Source organism: Pelobates fuscus, chromosome 4, assembly GCF_036172605.1.
Source record: "Pelobates fuscus isolate aPelFus1 chromosome 4, aPelFus1.pri, whole genome shotgun sequence".
NCBI classification, from domain to species: domain Eukaryota; kingdom Metazoa; phylum Chordata; class Amphibia; order Anura; family Pelobatidae; genus Pelobates; species Pelobates fuscus.
Genome location: NC_086320.1, coordinates 168,480,601 through 168,502,600, shown reverse-complemented (window position 1 = coordinate 168,502,600; position 22,000 = coordinate 168,480,601).

Here is a 22,000-nt window from a genome sequence, read left to right as displayed (position 1 = left end):
ACTTGATATCAGAAAACAGGAGCATCTAAAACCTGTATATTCTCATTAGGGATGAAATTTGCCGCATTAGAATGGATCGTTCAACTCTTACTAAACATATGGGTTCATATCTATGTTGCGTTTACTGGAATCTGAATTTTTTTCAGCAGTAGCTAACATTATCGGGCCTCATTGGTGGAGAAATATGACCCTAAAATGTATAAATACCCCCACACAACACAGGAATAAGACAGATGTCTATGCCAAAGGAGAAATACAGTGTGATGAGGGAACAGCCACACATGTTGCCATTATTACTCCACAAAATGATCCACCCCTTTGGTGGTTCTGGAATGCCATTCAAATTAAGTTTTCACCGGTCAGTCACAAGGTGATGCCCCAAAACAGTTGCAGAGAAAACAAGGCAATGACCGGTCATCTTGCGGGTGTTCTCACACGAACACTGACGAATGCTCCCCCTGGCTGTAAGGATATGAATGCTCCTTGTGTTCGGTAGTTTATGCCTCCCGAACGCTGTTCTCATAACTGTTTGAAAAGTTGGATGGACAACGGTACCAGTTTACCGGGTGTTCGCAGGGTTGGGTATCTAAAATTAGTCCCACGCTGTCGATGACCCTGTACTACCGCCCGAAAAGATGGCCGCCAATTGTTTGAACATGTGCGTTTGGTTATACAAACGGTGGCCACACAGGGAAAGCACTTGTACGAATGATCAATTTGTGAGCGAGGTTGATAATTAAAAGGTGCGAACAAGGGGACCACACAGAGTTGATTCGGTAAACGAATGGGGCCATACGGACAGACGAACAAAAGGGAATAAAAGTGTAGCTCGCACATCCATTCCGCTACATCAACCAAATAAAATGTAAAGCTTTGAACCCCTATCTGGCCCCATATTACTGTAAATCAGTATTCCTTACAGAAAGGCATCATTATTTTCATCTAATTTGATTCAACATGCCTGCAACTTAACTTTTTCCATTTTAGATTTTTAGGTAGAAGGGCTTTACTTTGCCCTTTAAAAGTTGTGTGTTAAATGTTTGCAATGCATAAGTTAATTTTACAGTTGCATTCAACAATGCATATATACACACATCACCAATATAACATTTTAAGGTTCCATTGTTGTGACAACATTTATATAATCTGTAAGGTGATAACAACACAACTGTATTGCTTTTTATTTTTACTTAAAAAAAACCCAATAAAGAATATAAAAAATATACAAATAATTATATCTAACAAATGTATGTATCTTTGGATTTCATTTCTAAGCCTGTTTTCACCAGGAATGAAGATCATATGCTATCCTATAAACCCTGGTCCATCTATCTCCTAAATAAATACATTGGTTGCCATTCTTTAGTCCCTGCCATCTTCGATCAATTGACCCTCTAGTAATAAAGAGAGGCCTAGAGCAGAGTGATTCCCTCTTACTATGGTCAGCTGAATGAACCTTATACTCTCAGCCCAATGTATTCTTATTACATAGGTTATGGTGCAAGCAGTGGCAGAACTACCTCTGTCGCAGGGGTCGCAGCTGCAACCGAGCCCATCTCTCCAGGGGGCCCAGCCGCCCTGCGGACCCCTGCGACCGTGGTGCCTGCTGCTATGTAATGCGACCCCGGCCTACACTGAGCCACTGGACCCCAGGGAAAGTCACCCTCCTGCACCTAAAAGGTAGGAAACAGGAGGGTGACTAAAACATGTTGTATGTGTGCCTATTTGTGTATCTGTATGAATGTTTCTTTGTGTGTGTGTGTGTATATGTCTGTATGCATCTGTGTGTGTGTGTATATGTCTGTATGCGTCTCTATGTGTGTGTGTATGTCTCTCTGTGTCTCTGTATGTGTATGTGTGTCTGTATGTATGTGTGTGTATGTCTGTCTGTGTGTCTGTATGTATGTTTGTGTCTCTGTGTATTTGTATGTATGTCTGCATGTGTGTGTGTCTGTATGTATGTGTCTCTGTGTGTGTTTGTATGTATGTGTCTGTATGTATGCATGTGTGTGTGTCTGTATATATGTGTAATGAGAATATACCCCTACACGCAGGATCCAACTAAACAGAAGACTATACAGAGGTGAGATACGTCTACCAGACCTTAGAATGGCCGGACTCGACGTATATAGGAGAAGTACAGAGTCAGGAACGATCCGAGGTCAAGGGCACAAAGAGACAGCGTAAACGAGGACTAGCCGGGGTCTGGTACACAGGAAACAGCAAGCCGGCAAACAGAACAGACAAGGATAAAGCGAAAACGAAGTCAGAATACAAAGCCAAGGTCAAATACGAAGGAACACAACTGAACACAACAAGCGCTAAAGGGAACTGAAACAGAAACCACAATAGGGCAAGGAACTAAGGGAAAAGGGTAAGTATAAGTAGCTTCAAAACTAATGTGATTGGCTCCTGTCACTTCCACACCCCCAAAAGGTAAGTGTATGGGGTGTGTGGCATGACAGGGGCCAATGGGAGACTTTTGCCAATTTAGGCTCCAACTGTCTCTTTAAGAGCGCGCCCGAGACTCGCGGCGTGCTCTTAGATTCAGGTGGGACACGTGACCGCATCTTGCGGTCACTGCCCGCCTTCCTGCCAGAAGCGTCGGATGAGCCGCGCGCGGCTCGTGCACCCGCAGGACCGCGCGCGGCTTGAAGAGAAAGGTGAGTAACGCTACAATATGTATGTGTGTGTCTGCATGTGTATCTGTTTGTCTGCATGTGTGGGGGGGAAATGAATGGAATGGGGAGAGCAGATGTATGGGGGGGGACCCCAGGGCAATTTTCGCACCGTGTTCCCCGTGGTTTCTAGTTACGCCTCTGGGTAAAATGACGCCCATTGTCCCGTTCTCCAGGACTTATTTGCTTATGTTTTGCAAATTCACTGCTATAAAAAGCCGAGTGCATGACATCAGAAGAAGAAGCATATGTCCTTCTCGGACAATCCATCCATTTGTTTGGCATACAGAAGCCGAGGCACTGTACAAATTCCCACCTTTGTTGCATCTAATATATTGGTAACCTATTTTATTATATCTAATATATATCGACTCTCCCAATTGGTTTGCAGAATATCAAAGTCTATTCAGTTTCTCTGGTACTAATAATACATGATCCTCCCATCTTTAATTAGAATACACTATAAATGTTTTGTTCTTTCTTCTAAGAGGGTTCTTGCCTCTTCTCAGCGGGTGCTACTGCTGTTAAGCAAAAGGACTCAAGGAAGACTAGAAGGCCACCACACCATTTACTTGATATCAGAAAACAGTAGCATCTAAAACCTGTATAGTCTCATTAGAGATCTTATGTCTCATACCTCTATCATTAGGCAGAAATAAAATTTACGACCAAGTATATGAGAGGGTGTTTTCCATAACATTCCCTTATGAGCATGTAGAATATTACACATCCTAGACATACAGTATTACATGATTGTATGTGTGGGCAGGGCCAGTGCAAGCATTTTTAGCCACACAGTCATAGATTCATTTTACTACCCTCAAACCCCCTGCAAAACAAAAAAATTGCATCTTCACATGTGTGTCTTGTTGTTAACACCCCCTTTTGCATTTCTTACCCCTTTTGTGCTCTAGTGTATTTTATTCCCCCTTTAGTGTGTCTTACAACCATCTTTGTATATATCTTACTTCCCTCCAGCCCCTTTGTGTGTCTCTTACCTCCAGCCCCTTTCTGTGTCCCATTCTTACCCCAGAACCATTGTGTCTCTTTTATAACCCAGACCCTTTCTTTGTCTCCTTCTCCACCACAGTCCCCCGTGTGTCTCTTTTTCCCCTCAGTTTGTTTTGTGTGTTCCTCCCCTCCAGATACCTTTGTGTGTCTTTCCTCCCAAGCCACAGGCACACAGGCATCGCTTTTCAGGCACACAGTCATAAAAGGCACACAATCAAAGTCATACAGGTACACTGTCATACCAACACAGACATAATCATACAGAGACATACAGACACAGAGACAAACAGACACACAGGCAGAGGCTTACAGGCATATCGAGACATACAGGCACACAGAGACATACATGCATACAGAGGCATACCATCATACAGACACATACAAACATACAGGCATACAGAGACCTACATGCATACAGAGGCATACCGTTATACAGACACATACATAAATACAGGCATACAGAAACATATATACAAAGACATACAGGCATACATACACATATATGGGAGGTAAGACCTGGGCTACGCTCGGCCACTCTTCAAGTAGTCACTGGCTATAGGGGAGCGCAGTGCGCTTCCCTGCTGACAGTCAGCCTGACATTGCGCCCCAGGGCCAGTGCGCCCTAAGGCGGCCGCCTGGGCTGCCTTATGGTAGCGCCAGCCTTGTGTGTGGGTATAGAACAGATGGTATTAATAAGTCACATGGCTCTCTTTGTCTTAGAATCCTGGACTGTGTTTCTAAACCAATAGGAACTGCTTAATTGTTCCAATTTTACTAGTTTAATTGCAAAAACACCAGCTTTGTCACACATCCCTTCATCTTTTATATTAACTTGAGTTTTGGGGTAGTTGTGCATTTTGCCATGTAGGTTCACTCTTTCACATTCTGTCAGGACAAAGAAAACCTGTTTTTAACCTCTATCTTTGTAACGTCAAGCTGAGCTTTTATACATTTTTATGAAGAAGTAAGAAGTGAGATGCTTTGATTATATATTTTGTAATACCCAGGAGTGTATTACAAAGCATATATTTTTAAATTTATCAAATCCAGCATTGTGAGACACATTCATTGCTTGATACATGGCTAATATATGTTTGAATTCCACACAAAGTATAATTACTTGAACATTAATAAAACACAGTATTGTATCTGATTTTCCCCCAATTACTCTATTTGAAGCAGATTTGAGGATTTCAGTTTTCCTGTATTTTTGCAAGCAATCAGGTGATAAAAATATTATAATGGTAATTTTAGAAATCAAATTGTTTTAAATCAAGTATGCATTTTATTTGACTTACAGTCAATTGTCAACCAAAAACTCTAATTTCTTAGAAAGCCTTACAGTCCAAATCACCTTAGTTAATGACTCTGCAAGGAAAACGTAACTGTGACATGGATTTTCTAAAAAGAGACAAAAAGTACAAGAGTACAATATGTGTACAAGTCCTCGAGTTAATAACATAGCTTTAGCTCAGTATTCAAAGGGTTTTCTGAAATAGGTGATGACATGCAGTTTGAAGGTCACAACTTTAAAAGTTAAGAATCTTAGAATCAAACTTTAGTAAAGTTTCCCACATTTCAGGGAGCTTTTATATTCCAAAATTAGACATTAAAGTACAGAAGGGCAACCAAGGATTACAGAAGAGCCCCATGGTTTCTGCTTAGAATCCAGCTGGATTTTGTAAAGTCACCTTTAGTTCAAGAAATGCTAAACTTTCATGTGCCCTGCAGGGGTTAGAATTAAAACCATATACATTGCAAACCACAAATAGGTACAATTGTAATAATAAACACACCGAGACAGATATGTGGAAGAAAAGGCTGTTGTCTTTTATTTCGTTTATAAACACATTGTAACAATGACTTAACTCACTTTGAAAACCAGATAACTTGTAACCGAAAATCTCTGGTCTCAAAACCATCCAGAGATTTAACTTATGACTCACCATAGTTCTGTCCTAAATTGGCAGAACTTAAACATATCAATAACCATTAAAACATAGTCCACCCCCCAATTAAATAGGTAGGTGACCTTAACTCCAATAAAAGACCACAACAAAAATATAAATAGGGAGGGAGGGGAAGCAGCTGCAGCACAAAATTGCAGGCGCCCAGTTCGCCAAGCCGTTACTTGAGAACGGTACATATAGTAGGTTTTTCCACCAAAAAATGTCCTTGTGGACAAGTGCTCCAATCTGAGTGCGGACACTTAGAATACCAGTTGACCATGAGGGCATCACTCCTGGCGCCAAAGCCGATAACCTCACGGCGCTAAAGGAATGCGTGAAGCTCAGAGCACCATAAACCCTTCCAACCCCACAGTGCACATGAGCAGTCCTAATTTGTTTTCTTTGTTTACATAAGTGTATATGTTTATATCTTCTATTTCAAAAGGACTAAATGATGACTATAGTGGGTGTAATCATTTTCTGACGTTAAGGCGTGCTATGCCATCCTACAAAAGGAGGGTGTTAAAGCCTTTGGAGCAGCATAACATGCCCTAACTATTGGGACACTGCTTGCCAGATCCGATCAGGGAAACAGACGACCGAGGCAGACCCCTTGCAGCCAATCCTGCTGATCCAAGTAATGTAATCACAATGACAGATTGACTGGGTTGTCAGGCAGATCCCCCAAAATATAATTCATAAAATCACTTAATTATGTAAACATAACACATAAAAATACACTTGAGTTAAATTTTCTATATATACATCATCTTTTTGGGTGGTGATAGAGGTCAGGAGCTACAGTACAGACTATAGTTTTTTTTATAAATGTGGCAGTATAATAAAAAAGACTGTGGATTTTTCATATGTTGTATTTTTGCATAATTAAATCATTCTAAGTATTTCTGTATATTGCTATTAATAACTTTGTAATACATCATGTTTCCTGATTTTTCTTTTGTAAAAATAGGATCTATGTTGTTTAATTGCACCTTTTATTTTTACAGCTCAAAATGGTTAACTAAGGGCTATATTGAATAACCATTGCATAATAGATAAAAGATCATTAATTAAATATATCATTGTGAAACCTGTAAGAGAAGCACATAAAGGGATGAACTGGATCCAGTCCCTACTTTGCTTATGCTATATTTTGATTGGTTTAGAATTTCAGTGAAATTCTAATAATCTTTAAGAATCCCTTCTTTCCTCTCTCTACTTCCTCTCAGACTGTGGGGTACGGGGAGGATAAAATATGTACAGATAAAACCGTGTGTTTCCAAATGTAATATCAAGGAAAGGCTCAGTTAATTAAAGATATCACTTGTACGATCTGTTGAAAACTCAAGGTCAAAAGCTATAATCCCTGGAGGGTATAAACTCTTGTAAAGTTGTTGAAATGAATACCACCACCACCAAGATGTGTAATAGTAATACCTGCTTATCAGCAGCTGGTTATGTAAAGATTTTTAGTCCCTTTGGGGGAAGAAAGATGTTTTATACTCATTGTATTAATATTATTGCTAACATGTTCTTTCTCAAAATGAATGTACTTATACCACGTATACCTTAAATGCCCATGCTAGAGAAACATGCCCATATCCTATTACTATGTAATCACTAAAAGGGGAGGCGACGATATGCTTTCCTAGGAGCAATAGCCTCTTATTAGAAAACTTTATTTTCCACTAAAAAAGTTAAATAGTTATTTTCTGCCAGAAAGACATCTAAATAGGTCAGGATCAGTTGTACACTTGCCTTGCTTTGCTGTAGCTATGTTGATGTTGTTATTACAAAGTCTAAACGTGTGTAGTTATCAGGATATAGCCTTGCTATGTCTTGTGCTGTGGTTTTCTACCTGCAGAGAAAAGCAATATCTTTGATAAAATCCTGCCCGAGGCCTTGAATTTATCTTTACAATAAATAAATAAATATTATAAAAAATAATAAAAGAATACAAAAAAAATAAAATAAACCAAATAAAATATATATATATATTTATTATAGTGTTGTCATTGACGTATCATAACTCGTGGATCCTTTTTTATTCCATTTGAAGCAAGGAAAACTAAAAGTTGGCGAAATGTAATCTTTTTATATTTCTTTTTAGTATTTAAAGATATTATTTGAATTTGATTAATTAAGAAAAAGAAACGCTATCATGAAAAATCTTCTGTCAACCAATGCTTACTCTACACAGCTTTTCTAGCTTCTCTGTTCTAGCTGTATCTCTTCTCTTTCAGTTTTAAATGATCCCCTCTTTTCTTTTCCTGTCCAGCATTTCCCCATATGGTCCTTTTCACAGTACTCTTCTACCATTTTTTTTGTCTTCATGTCTTTTATACATCTTTTGCTCAACACTCTCCCATCTTCCTCATGCCAGTCTATTCCACAGCCATCCAGTAGGCATATTTCTCCATTTTCTCATCAACATATATCAGTTAGACATGTGCAATTCGTTTCAGTCTGAATATGAATTCGGACGAATTTCGGACATTCGGGTACTTCCGAATGTTCGAATTGTCGAAGTGTCAAAGTTCCGAAGTGCCGAAGCACAGTATTGCCGAAGTACCCAGTGAAAGAAGAAGAATGTTACATTTTAAACAATTTCAAATAAAAAGTATACAAACATAGCCAGGATTCAGCTGTAAGCATTTGCCACACTTACAACAATCAAGTAACATACATTCATATAAAATATAAGTTACTTGGCCAGTCAATGTAATGACAGGAATGAATAAGTAGATAACTCCCTAATTCCCACGGTATTAGGGGGCTATCTACTAAAAGGCTGAAAGACCTAAATTGGTCTTTCAGCCAAATTTACTAATACTAAGTAAAGATTACTTAGTATTAGTAAATTATGCCCCTACTCGCTATACCGCGAGTAGGGGCATGTCAATTAAACAGTGAGCAGCCTGTGGCTGCTCACTGTAAAAAATTAAAAAAATAAGGTCAAACTAAATGGGGGACCTATTGCCCCCCCCGGCCCCCACCCCTGAGCGGCGGGTGGGGGCCCTAATGTAAAATAATGGGGGTGAACCTATTGTCCTCCCTCCGGCCCCCACCCCTGAGCGGTGGGTGGGGGCCCTAAATTATAATAAGGGGGGACCTAATGTCCTCCCCCTGGCCCCCACCCCCAAGTGGTGGGTGGGGGCCCTACAGTAAAATAAGGGGGGAACCTAATGTCCTCCCCCTGGCACCCACCCCTGAGCGGTGGGTGGGGGCCCTAAATACTAATAAGGGGGGGGACCTAATGTCCTCCCCCCTGGCCCCCACCCCCGAGCGGTGAGTGGGGGCCCTAAATTATGATAAGGGGGGACCTAATGTCCTTCCCCCCGGCCCCCACCCCTGAGCGGTGGGTGGGGGCCCTACAGTAAAATAAGGGGGGACCTAATGTCCTCCCTCCTGGCCCCCACCCCTGAGTGGTGGGTGGGGACCCTAAATACTGATGGGGGGGGACCTAATGTCCTCCCCCCTGGCCCCCACTCCTGAGCGGCGGGTGGGTGCCCTAAATTGGAATAAAGGGGGGACCTAATGTCCTCCCCCTGGCACCCACCCCTGAGCGGTGGGTGGGGGCCCTAAATACTAATAGGGGGGGGACCTAATGTCCTCCCCCCTGGCCCCCACCCCCGAGCGGTGAGTGGGGGCCCTAAATTATGAAAAGGGGGGGACCTAATGTCCTCCCCCCTGGCCCACACTCCTGAGCGGCGGGTGGGTGCCCTAAATTGGAATAAGGGGGGAGCTAGTGTCCTCCCCCAGGCCCGCACCCCTCAGTGGCGGGTGGGGGGCCCTAAATACTAATAAAGGGGGGGACCTAAGGTCCTCCCCCTGGCCCCCACCCCTGAGCGGCAGGTGGGGGCCCTAAAAACAATATCCCCCCCAGGTGAATTATTAAGAAAAAGAAACGCTATCATGAAAAATCTTCTGTCAACCAATGCTTTTCTAGCTTCTCTGTTCTAGCTGTATCTCTTCTCTTTCAGTTTTAAATGATCCCCTCTTTTCTTTTCCTGTCCAGCATTTCCCCATATGGTCCTTTTCACAGTACTCTTCTACCATTTTTTTTGTCTTCATGTCTTTTATACATCTTTTGCTCAACACTCTCCCATCTTCCTCATGCCAGTCTATTCCACAGCCATCCAGTAGGCATATTTCTCCATTTTCTCATCAACATATATCAGTTAGACATGTGCAATTCGTTTCAGTCTGAATATGAATTCAGACGAATTTCGGACAATTCGGACATTCGGGTACTTCCGAATGTTCGAATTGTCGAAGTGTCAAAGTTCCGAAGTGCCGAAGCACAGTATTGCCGAAGTACCCAGTGAAAGAAGAAGAATGTTACATTTTAAACAATTTTAAATAAAAAGTATACAAACATAGCCAGGATTCAGCTGTAAGCATTTGCCACACTTACAACAATCAAGTAACATACATTCATATAAAATATAAGTTACTTGGCCAGTCAATGTAATGACAGGAATGAATAAGTAGATAACTCCCTAATTCCCACGGTATTAGGGGGCTATCTACTAAAAGGCTGAAAGACCTAAATTGGTCTTTCAGCCAAATTTACTAATACTAAGTAAAGATTACTTAGTATTAGTAAATTATGCCCCTACTCGCTATACCGCGAGTAGGGGCATGTCAATTAAACAGTGAGCAGCCTGTGGCTGCTCACAGTAAAAAATTAAAAAAATAAGGTCAAACTAAATGGGGGACCTATTGCCCCCCCCCGGCCCCCACCCCTGAGCGGCGGGTGGGGGCCCTAATGTAAAATAATGGGGGGGAACCTATTGTCCTCCCTCCGGCCCCCACCCCTGAGCGGTGGGTGGGGGCCCTAAATTATAATAAGGGGGGACCTAATGTCCTCCCCCTGGCCCCCACCCCCAAGTGGTGGGTGGGGGCCCTACAGTAAAATAAGGGGGGGGAACCTAATGTCCTCCCCCTGGCACCCACCCCTGAGCGGTGGGTGGGGGCCCTAAATACTAATAAGGGGGGGGACCTAATGTCCTCCCCCCTGGCCCCCACCCCCGAGCGGTGAGTGGGGGCCCTAAATTATGATAAGGGGGGACCTAATGTCCTTCCCCCCGGCCCCCACCCCTGAGCGGTGGGTGGGGGCCCTACAGTAAAATAAGGGGGGGACCTAATGTCCTCCCTCCTGGCGCCCACCCCTGAGCGGTGGGTGGGGGCCCTAAATACTGATAGGGGGGGACCTAATGTCCTCCCCCCTGGCCCCCACTCCTGAGCGGCGGGTGGGTGCCCTAAATTGGAATAAAGGGGGGACCTAATGTCCTCCCCCTGGCACCCACCCCTGAGCGGTGGGTGGGGGCCCTAAATACTAATAGGGGGGGGGACCTAATGTCCTCCCCCCTGGCCCCCACCCCCGAGCGGTGAGTGGGGGCCCTAAATTATGAAAAGGGGGGGACCTAATGTCCTCCCCCCTGACCCACACTCCTGAGCCATGGCGGATGGGTGCCCTAAATTGGAATAAGGGGGGAGCTAGTGTCCTCCCCCAGGCCCGCACCCCTCAGTGGCGGGTGGGGGCCCTAAATACTAATAAAGGGGGGGACCTAAGGTCCTCCCCCTGGCCCCCACCCCTGAGCGGCAGGTGGGGGCCCTAAAAACAATATCCCCCCCAGGTGACTAGGGGTCCCCAAACCCCTAGTCACCTCTCCCCCCCAATAAGAATAATGCCCCTACCTACCTCCCTCACCCTAAAAATAATGAGGGGGGACCTTTAACTAAGTACTTACTATTCGATGTTTTCTTTCTTCTAAAATCTTCTTTTTTCAGCCCCAAAAAGGCCAAATAAAAAAACATAATAACCGACGCAATTATATATAAAAAAAAATCCTTCACCCATGGAGGACTCCACGCAGACTGAGCTCTGCAGGGCGGGGGAAGGCTTATAAAGCCTTGCCCCGCCCTGCAATTAGGATCAGAGCACTCTGATTGGTGGGTTTAAGCCATCCAATCAGAGTGTTCTGACAGGTAAATGAAGAGACTGACAGGTAAGTCTCTACATTTACCTGTCACAGCACTCTGGTTGGTTTGAAATCCACCAATCAGAGTGCTCTGTGTCATTTTACACAGCGTGGGAAAGTTCTTTGGAATTTTCCCACGCTGTGTAATTTGACTCATAACTCTCTGATTGGTGGATTAAGTAACCCCCCTATATTATTATTAGGGCCCCCACCCGCCACTCAGGGTTGGGGGCCAGGGGGGAGGACAATAGATCACTATTTTTTAAACAGTGAGCAGTCACAGGCTGCTCACTGTTTGCTAGACATGCCCCTATTCATGGTATAGCGAGTAGGGGCAAAATTTACTAATACTAAGTAATTTTTACTTAGTATTAGTAAATTTGGCTGAAAGACCAATTTAGGTCTTTCAGCCTTTTGGTAGATAACTCCCTAATACCGTAGGAATTAGGGAGTTATCTACCAAGCGGCTGCAAGAGAAGTCCCGAGGTGCCGAAGTCCCGAAATTCCGAAGTGTCGAAGTGCCGAAGTTGCCGAATTTCCGAAGTGCTGAAGTTCCGAAGTGCCGAAGTTCCGAAGTCTAGGGAGTTATCTACCAAGCGGCTGCAAGAGAAGTCCTGAGGTGCCGAAGTCCCGAAATGCCGAAATTCCGAAGTGGCCGAATTTCCGAAGTGCCGAAGTTGCCTAATTTCCGAAGTGTTGAAGTGCTGAAGTTACGAAGTCTTGAAGTGCCGAATTGCCGAAGTCCCAAATTGCGAAAATCCCGAATTTCGGAATGCCGAACCGAACCGAAAATTTTCCCCATGCACATGTCTAATATCAGTAATCTATTGAGAAAACATTAATCAACTACCACTGAACTTACTTTGGTGGTTACATTCCGCATGACATAGACCTAGTTCTTAGAATGTATGTATTCTTTATTAAGTAATTAGACAGCCCCCACTCCTCAATGGACAAGTCAATTTGGTGATCCTCCAGGGCAGTCCATTCACAGAGCCCTGCTGAAATGCTCTTGCGTGGGAAAAAAATGCATTGTTATTGGTTTGCCCCACACAGCTGAATTTAATGGCACACTTGTGCTGAGGTTTTGTATAGCTACATAGCTAGTAATCTTGGTTGATAATATATTCAAATCCATCAATTCAACCTTTAAAATATATTTTAATGTTGATTCAAAAGAAAGCAAATAAATAAGTAAACCAAACTATTTGAAAAGATGGCAAAATGATAAAACAAAAGTGGGAAGGGATCCTTATTGATTCCATAATGGTAATGGGAGACACTACATTGCAAGTGTACATAGGATTATTATTTTTATAACAAATCATGTATTTGTATTTTTGATACTTTTGGGTTTGAATGGCGTTTATTCTTTACAGGGCTGTTTGTAGTGTAGTGTGTGGATAAAGGTCTAGTGTGTATGTATAGCTAGGGGTTATAGTGTGTGTGTGGGATGGCTAGATACTGTAGTGTGGCTGTGGATAGTGACTGAAGTGTATATGTGTTGTATGGCTATGGCCTGTAATATGTATGGATAGTGGCAGCAGTGTGTTTATGTGTATATATAGGGGCTGATAGTGTGTGTTAGTGTGTATAGGGGTTGTAGTATGCAGGGGTTCAAATGAAAGGCAATATTTGTGGTGGGGAGGTAATTGCCTCCTATTGCCCTGTATTACATGTAAACTGGTCCAGTGTGCAGAGCTTCTGGTCTGCAACTCAACTCAGATGTGTTATTGGACTGCAATCATGGATTACTTTAGATTTGTAGTTGGTTTAAACTTAATTTGACATTTTTTTCACTGAGGAAATCTATAATACTACAGGTAAAGTTAAGATTTGGTAGGAGAATCTATATGTATGCTATTTTAATATTACTTCATAGTTCAGCACCTGCCATGAGGTAAAGGATAATATAGGAATTAGATGGCAACAAGTAACATATATTATCCTCAGGCAAGGTAGATTCCATTATGCAGAGGTAAGATAGTAGCCCTTAGACTTGAAGATTATTTTTTTTCTGAACTGCTATTCATCAGAATTTGGGCTAATTGAGTGATTGTCTTAACCCCTTAAGGACCAAGCTTCTGGAATAAAAGGGAATCATGACATGTCACACATGTCATGTGTCCTTAAGGGGTTAATCCCTGATTTCCCAACTTTCTTATACATAGAGACTAATAAGGAAACGACTCGTACAATGGATGAGAATGTTCTGGAAAACATATTATTGATGGCTAGGGGAAAGCCTCTAAATAATTGTGAATTTTATTCATAGATCAAGTGAAAGGTGACCAACAGAGGGAAAAAGGAGAAGCAGTAAAAAATAAATAAATCTATATTTATATATCAATTAATTAATAAATGTAGATAAATATAGATTTTTTTAATGCTGCTTTTCTTTTCCCCCTCCATTTGTTACTTTTTGTCGGTTGATCTGTGAACCAAATGGCGGGAAAATGTGCCTAGCATAAAATATAGCAAAATATATTTTCTTTTTGTGTCTTTTTGGGGTCATCTGATTTGTTTCTTCAAATCTTTTTCATCAGACGAAATTCTGCCAAGCTAAATCACCAAATGCACAAAATTCTATTGTGCTAAATTTGTTTTCCATCAGAAGTGGTTATGTAAAAACTACATTTTCCACCGGGCATAAGTCTAGTAGTCGTAGCAAGAGACATACTCGAACAACACAACTGGTCAGGCTTTACAAAAGAACATACCAGGAAGATATGAGGAGTGATACTATGGAGAGTGACTGTAGGAAGACAGTATATGAAGGAACAATAGAGTGGCACTTGGAGTCATAGATGATGCTGACACATAGGTAAGGATATAAAGCAGGAAAAAGAGGTTGCTGTAACCTAAATGGAAAAGAAAAAATTGTAAGGATCACAGGAGATTGACAAAACAAGTAAGAAAAAAATTGAGGATAAAAGAACAAAATATAAAATTGTGAAGCACTTAGGTAATCGGTATTTGTGATATATTTACATGGCTGAACATCAAATGCTTATAACATTCACTCATGACACACACTTACATACACTTACATTCACAATTTAGGAATGCCTTCATTGACTGCTCTTAGACACAGAAATTACAACATACTTTCACCACACACTATATTGTCTTTTAAACTTAATAATACTCGTCCTTGACTAGAACCTGCCTGTCATTCTTAAAGGGCAAGTATGGAATTATTTGCCTGGCTATTTTTTTATCCCCAGACCTGCCCTGTCTGTACCTGCCAGAGGTGCAATCCAGAAGATACCCAAAGGTAAGCAAGAGGGAGGGGGGGAATTTATTTTATTGACTTATTTTTACTTATACCTAATACCTATTACTCCAACCTATAACACCAATAAACGCACAACAGCCCCTGTCTATCCCTGCAACTTCCCCTAAACAGCCTCTGTCCGCAATACACACATCAGTCCCTATTACCGTCAAACACAAATATGCTACAGCAACAACCCTCCCCCAGATATTACAGCCTTAATTTCCCCAAATACACACTACTACTTTCATTTACCTAGAAACACACACTGCGCCCTAACCTCCCAGACTCATACTATAGCCCCTATCACCCTAAACACACAAATTATAGCCCCTATTTACATACATCCCTAATTTACATGCACATATATACTACACGGTTGTCAGCCACAGCCACACAACCACACAACAGCCTTGCTCCCACATACACCATCGCACAGGCAGCGTCCCTAGAAACAAACAAGAAGCCTACCATCACACATACAACAAAACAAGCAGCCACCCCCACATACGTAACCCCAAACTAGTTGCATTCCCCAATCCATCATATATATTAAAAACACGTCTCATTCACCCATCATATCTCATGCATTAAATGTTTTCTTTATATGTGTATATGAAGGGATTGGTAGGGGTGGGGGTGTATTGAGGATCTGGCCTTGAGGCACAATTAATTTAAATCCAGCCTTCTGTAAGGTGTATAAACATTAGACAAACAAATTGAGAATAGTGAAAATTCAAAGATAAATGAAGAAACCAGGGAACAGCATAGTCAAAGTGTAAGCCCAGTCACACTAGACTACAGGTTTATTTTGTCATAGAGCTAACCAATCGTCCTGAGAACCTGAAACCTGTTACATTTTGTTTAGCTATGTTTTATTGTTCGTTGTTTAGTACTATAGCTGTGCATTGACACCCTCCAGTGAATACTGTAATGACAGCTAGGCATGATGAGTGGTGGTTTAGGGCTTAGAAAATCCTTTTCTCATGGTTAATCAATGTAGATTTCGTTGACATGAACTCAGGACAGACAGGAATTTTCCCTTGCATTTTGTAACTCTTTGTTGCTCAGTGGGCCTATTGCTATGCATTGCTTGGGAGTTTTTTTTTTTATCCCAGCAGGTTTGTAAAGGTTGAAATATTAACATGCAGGGAGTGTTTTATAATGTGTTTTAGCAGTTTCCATTAATTAACAAAACAGTGAAAATCTAAATCAGGTAATATTTTCATTAAAAGCCATCCTAGCTCCATCTCACACTATGTCCATTGGAGGGGATGAAAAAGCAAATTGAATGGTTACCTCCAACAGACTTTTATAACTAAGACATGCTTGCCGAATGTCCCCTCCTCCTATGATCTGTTCACATAGGGGGGGGGGGGGGAGGGGAGGGTGGATGGCAAAAACTGTAACTTGACTCTGCATTTTCCTCCCATGCTTACGCATTCATATTGGGGGTGATGGGTATAGGGAGTTTACAGTGTCCCCAAGCTTCCATGCCCATGAAAACGATATAATCTTTCAATGTAGGGTAATAACTGCTTGATCCAAGGATAAATCTGACTGCCATTCTGGGGTCAAGAAGGATTTTTTTTCCTAGCTTGTTGCAAAATTGTGCTTCAAACTGGGTTTTTTTGCCTTCTTTTGGATCAACAGCAAAAAACAAATGTGAGGAAGGCTGAACTTGATGGACGCAAGTCTCTTTTCAGCTATGTAACTATGTAGTATGAACAACCAGTGGTTCTTCAAACCCTTGGCCCTAATTGCCTATCCCAAACTTTACTGGATCCATTTGGTCTTCAACCTCCACCATTGAATGCCAAATTACAAGTCCTGTCACCCGTTCCTTCACTATAGCTTCATTGATGAAGGTGTTCCAATTAGACTAGTGCATTTATTTGCAGATGAATTGCAAAATGAATGTAATTTTTTTTCTGTTTTGTTAATTTCATCCAAAAACAAATGACATATGACCATATCATAAACAACTGAATGATTAAGTTAGTCAATGAGTGAATTTTGCTTAATGCCATTCGTTCATTCGGTAAGTTGTGAACAAGGGAGTTTTTATATACCATGCCCCAACTTGCCATTATGTGAGTGGAGTATGTATGCTAAACAGGGAGCAGCCAATAACCCCCATACCCACCTAATGCACCTCCCGTGGGTAGCAAGTGGGGCTTCAATTTAAACAAAGGGGTATGTACAGATCACTGTGCCCCCACTGCAGGGCTGATAGACTAAATCTAGTACATAGGAGCTTTAGTTCATAGTGTCCACATTGTGCGACCACCGTGGTTCACTAAATAAATATATAATACATAATACAATAGTGTGTTACCCATGTCCCCACCTGTGGCAAGTGTCTGGGGTCTGTAATTAAAATAAAAAGTCAGCCACTAATATGATTTATTTATTTTCAGAGAAATTAAATGGTTGTCTAAAATTCAGCAAAGCTAAAAATGTATCGAATTTCAGATGAACTGACTAGACGTGAACATATTTCAGACAAAACGAACAGGAAAAAAATCCAGAAAAAATTAATGAACCAAGACCAAAATTCTTTCCATGCACAAGTCTACTTCCATTTCCTGCATACAGTATTAACCCCTTAAGGACCAAACTTCTGGAATAAAAGGGAATCATGACGTGTCAGACATGTCGTGTGTCCTTAAGGGGTTAAAATAACCCTCTGTATCATTTACTATACCGCTCTCAATTTTCTGTCCTTAAACTCTAATGTAATGCTTTTATGTATTTTTTTAAAGCAATAATTTTACTATTATTTCCTTGTAGATATATATTTTTTTAATTCTAAAGCACTACAACCAGATTTTGTATACAAATAAAATTAGCATCCTTTTTAGCATGGGAGCACGTATTTCCTTAGAGTTTAGCATTTGTTCTAGGTAGCTTAGTACAAATCATTTAAAAAGGTTTCCAGTGGAGAAACAAGAACAAATCAGGCGCTTGCAGATGTCCTTTAACAGATGTCTTACTGTACTGCATTCTTGTTAGGTATACGTTTTATTATTATTTATGTGTGTTTATTCGAAACAATGCCAAAGTAATTTATTTATAATAAAATTGTGCCATGTGGAGTGTCAAATGCTTTTAAAGCAATGTGAGTCATAATTAGTTGGGCCACGTCCTGTACGAATTTGGTCCTGTGGTTAAACGCCCACCCATAAACCACAGAAGGAAAACCTGAATGGTCTTCCAAGCAACATTTTTATGCATTAAATAATGAAAAGCACATTAAAAATCTAAATTGGATGTAATTTGTAGGCTGTCGGCAAAACTGTGAAAATGTCATGAAAATAATTGCATAGTTTTAGATATTAATACAGAATCTTCAGCAACAGGTCCTTAGCATCAACACATGATTGTAATTTGTCCATATCATGTGTGTTAAAGGGACAATATATGAAGCCGGGGCACTTAATTTCAATTAAGTGGTCTGGATGACATGTCCCTCTCGTTTTAACCCAGCAATGCAAAACATTGTCTTTCTGCTGGATGGCAATGTTTACATTGCAGGGTTTAAATTCCTATAGTACTGAGGAGCTTTTGTTCAAATAGCTGAGAAAAACTCAGCAATTTCAATCTAGCCTTCAAATGCTTTCCTATGGGATTGGGTGAGATCACCAATTTCGATGATCTCAGCCATGAAGACAGGACAGCGGTGTGGAGACTGGCGCAGAGAGAGAGAAAAGGTAAGCTAAATAGCTTTTGTACACATTATGGGGGTGGGCACATCTAAAACATACATAATAATGCAAAAGACAATACTAATTCTATATTCTTCAAATTCCTGATGCATGACAACTAGCCGGGGCTTGGTTGATGATAAGGAACCTTACAATCATAACCCTGAGGATCAGTGCTCCTCAACCTTTTCTCACCAAAGCTCTTCCTAGAATTTTGTGGCAAACAACAAACAAAACCATATAAAAACAAATAGGAGTAATACAATGCATACACAGAACAGTGTAATTTCACACTGTTTAGGAAGCACCCTGGAGTTAAATAGTGGAGAGAATCACATGACCAGGAACCTCCAACCATTAGATGGAGCCAGTGGTCAAGTCCTGGAGAAAAAAGTGTGGGAACTCACCCATGATTCCCCCCCCCCCCCCAAAAAAAAATATTACACTCCTATATATAGTGCAGTGCAAGGTGTGTATAATGAATGTAGTGTGTTTGTAGTGAGTGCAGAGTGTGTATAATGAATGTAGTGTGTTTGTAGTGAGTGCAGTCTGTATAATGAATGTAGTGTTTTTGTAGTGAGTGCATAGTGTGTATAGTGAATGTAGTGTGTTTGTAGTAACTGCAGAGTGTGTATAATGAATGTAGTGTGTTTGTAGTGAGTGCAGTCTGTATAATGAATGTAGTGTGTTTGTAGTGAGTGCAGAGTGTGTATAATGAATGTAGTGTGTTTGTTGTGAGTGCAGTGTGTATAATGAATGCAGTGTGTTTGTAGTGAGTGCAATGTGTATAATGAATGTAGTGTGTTTGTAGTGAGTGCAGAGTGTGTATAATGAATGTAGTGTTTTTGTAGTGAGTGCAGTGTGTATAATAATGTGTGTTGGATGATGTGTGTGTGTGCTGGATGGTGTGTGTGTGTGTGTGCTGGCCTGGATGGTGTGTGTGTGTGTGTGTGCTGGCCTGGATGATGTGTGTGTGTGTGTGCTGGATGGTGTGTGTGTGTGTGTGCTGGATGGTGTGTGTGTGCTGGCCTGGATGATGTGTGTGTGTGTGTGCTGGATGATGTGTGTGTGTGTGTGTGCTGGATGGTGTGTGTGTGTGTGTGTGCTGGATGGTGTGTGTGTGTGCTGGCCTGGATGATGTGTGTGTGTGTGCTGGCCTGGATGATGTGTGTGTGCTGGATGGTGTGTGTGTGTGTGTGTGTGCTGGATGATGTGTGTGTGTGTGCTGGATGGTGTGTGTGTGTGTGTGTGTGTGCTGGATGGTGTGTGTGTGTGTGTGCTGGCCTGGAAGCTGTGTGTGTGTGTGTGTGTGCTGGCCTGGATGATGTGTGTGTGTGTGTGCTGGATGATAGGGGGGTGAAGCATTTATTTTTTTTAAATTTAATGTGCTTATTTTTTTTATCCCCCCCTCCCTGCTTCTTACCTTGTCAGGGAGGGGGAGATCGCCTGGTGGACCGGTGGAGGGAGCCAGCCGCTGCACACAGGGGCCATCACACGCTGTGTTCCCTCTGCAACTCTAACTCTCGCGAGACTTACCTGTGCGGAGCGGGTCTCGCGAGAGTTAGAGCCAGAGAGGGAACATAGCGTGTGATGGCCCCTGCAGGACTGGTAATGGGAACGACGTTCTTGCTTTGGAAAAAGTGCAGGAACGCCGTTCCCATGCGTTCCTTCAGGACTCGAGCCCTGGATGGAGCTATACATTAGCAATATCATGTCAATTGAAAGTGACATAGTCTTAAAATGTGGATCTACTTTAACGAGTTATAATCCTTCATTTATGTACACAAAAGCCCATACCACTCTAAGCATTGCAACCCAGATTTCAGAACAAGATAAAAAAATAACTACATGACCATTGACACTGAAAGAATACTTTGTGGCTGCCGTACTGGCTTCTAAATGTAAGCTCCGATTTCTGGATAAGCTTTTCAAATGAATTCATATTTTTTTTTTTATTCTTTATTTATGTTGACAGAGATAACATGCATAGGTCGAGAATATTTCGTAATTCACAACGATTGACATACACATAGTATACAGGGTACAGTAGTTCGTCCAATGTATTTCCATGTGGCGGATGACTGCCTAAGAGTCTCCACCATTACCCCTTTAACATATGTTTTAGACACTTCAATACTCCCTGGCATAGTGAGCTACAATCTGTCAACTTTAATTTTAAGAGTTATAAAAGAAGAAAAACCAAAGGTATGTGGTAACATATGAAACTTGGCTGTTGTACAAGTACATAAACGATGTAGGTGTGTGCCCACCAACTGCCTTCAAATGCTTTCCTATGGGATTGGGTGAGATCACCAATTTCGATTATCTCAGCCATGAAGACAGGACAGCGGTGTGGAGACTGGCGCAGAGAGAGAGAAAAGGTAAGCTAAATAGCTTTTGTACACATTATGGGGGTGGGCACATCTAAAACATACATAATAATGCAAAAGACAATACTGATTCTATATTCTTCAAATTCCTGATGCATGACAACTAGCCAGGGCTTGGTTGATGATAAGGAACCTTACAATCATAACCCTGAGGATCAGTGCTCCTCAACCTTTTCTCACCAAAGCTCTTCCTAGAATTTTGTGGCAAACAACAAACAAAACCATATAAAAACAAATAGGAGTAATACAATGCATACACAGAACAGTGTAATTTTACACTGTTTAGGAAGCACCCTGGAGTTAAATAGTGGAGAGAATCACATGACCAGGAACCTCCAACCATTAGATGGAGCCAGTGGTCAAGTCCTGGAGAAAAACGTGTGGGAACTCACCCATGATTCCCCCCCCCCCCCTAAAAAAAAATTACACTCCTATATATAGTGCAGTGCAAGGTGTGTATAATGAATATAGTGTGTGTGTAGTGAGTGCAGAGTGTGTATAATGAATGTAGTGTGTTTGTAGTGAGTGCAGTCTGTATAATGAATGTAGTGCTTTTGTAGTGAGTGCATAGTGTGTATAGTGAATGTAGTGTGTTTGTAGTAACTGCAGAGTGTGTATAATGAATGTAGTGTGTTTGTAGTGAGTGCAGTCTGTATAATGAATGTAGTGTGTTTGTAGTGAGTGCAGAGTGTGTATAATGAATGTAGTGTGTTTGTTGTGAGTGCAGTGTGTATAATGAATGCAGTGTGTTTGTAGTGAGTGCAATGTGTATAATGAATGTAGTGTGTTTCTAGTGAGTGCAGAGTGTGTATAATGAATGTAGTGTTTTTGTAGTGAGTGCAGTGTGTATAATAATGTGTGTTGGATGATGTGTGTGTGTGTGCTGGATGGTGTGTGTGTGTGCTGGCCTGGATGGTGTGTGTGTGTGTGTGTGCTGGCCTGGATGATGTGTGTGTGTGTGTGCTGGATGGTGTGTGTGTGCTGGCCTGGATGATGTGTGT